Source organism: Palaemon carinicauda, chromosome 10, assembly GCF_036898095.1.
Source record: "Palaemon carinicauda isolate YSFRI2023 chromosome 10, ASM3689809v2, whole genome shotgun sequence".
In the NCBI taxonomy this organism is placed as follows: domain Eukaryota; kingdom Metazoa; phylum Arthropoda; class Malacostraca; order Decapoda; family Palaemonidae; genus Palaemon; species Palaemon carinicauda.
This window is the reverse complement of record NC_090734.1, coordinates 137,975,887-137,977,186: the sequence shown is the minus strand read 5'-3', so window position 1 is coordinate 137,977,186 and position 1,300 is coordinate 137,975,887.

Below are 1,300 nucleotides of genomic sequence, written 5' to 3'. Positions count from 1 at the left end.
TGAAAATTTTATCCCAAGTCAAACCAAGCATAAATCTCAGAGAATTATACTGTATTGTTTTATCATTGATTGCCTTTATTTACAAATTATTTAAATTTTGTATTAATCCAAGAACCTAACAGTAAAGAGTGGAAGGTATTTCACTTAAAACCTGCGAATAATAAAGAAACATTTTCGAAATTTTCAGTTTATCATTAATTTTTTTCTCGGGAATAAATTCGAAATAAACGGATCTCTTGTGTGATGTAAGTTAGTTTCAACAGGGAAATTGATACATTCCTGGATAGAACATTTGGTAAGAGGCGTAGTATTGCCGAAGTAATGATTTTAGCCATATCACGACGAAGATAATCCTAACAAAAAGCTATCAGTCTAATAGGAAAGTTTGAATTACCTCAATATCTAGCTAGAAATCTCTTCAAATAAAAGAAATAAAGTTATTACCTCTGCCAACGAAGTTGGAAGGAGGTTATGTTTTCGCCCCTGTTAGTGTGTATCATTGTGCGTTTAGAAATATAATCATAAACACGTTCAGAGGATTCTAACAGCCTCATTACATAGGCCTTTTATAAAAGAAAAAAAAAAACTGCCGTGATCTTATCTCAGCACATTATATCTTTTTGGGGGAACCAATCTTATCATAATCTGCTTACGCATACGGTATCCTGAGATGTGGAATGGAATGGGGACTCCTCTATGACACAGAATGAAAATGATTTTATTACGAGAGCAACGGATGGTTATGACAGGCCGAGACTCTCCCCCATCCCATTCCCCTAGTATGCAAATGGGGCGTTATGGTAAATAAAGTTGGACGAGGCGAACACTATAGATGCCACAAACAATCAATGCGAAGCAGTGGACACTGGGTGAGAGACCCTGTCTATATGGGTTCCGACACCCTCTCTTTGGTATTCAGACACACGGCCAGCGGTTTGGGGTCTCTCTCTCTCTCTCTCTCTCTCTCTCTCTCTCTCTCTCTCTCTCTCTCTCTCTCTGTTGACTTGTATTGTATTTCTACAGCTTCCGGTGATGGGAAACTTTGTAAATTGGGATCAAAGTGTTGTTGAAATGTTCCTTCCTTAGGATGTGGTAAGAGGAAGGGATGCGGAACGATTTTTATTAATTTAGAATAAAAATAAACTTAGTTCGTTTAATAAGAATATTCATGATTTTTTTTTTATTTTTTTTTTGCTCTTGACACCATATTTAGTTAACAATAAGAAATCAAAATCCGTTTATATCCTGTTTCTTTGTGGAAACTTTAGAAATATCTTCATTTTATTGTATGATTCCAAAA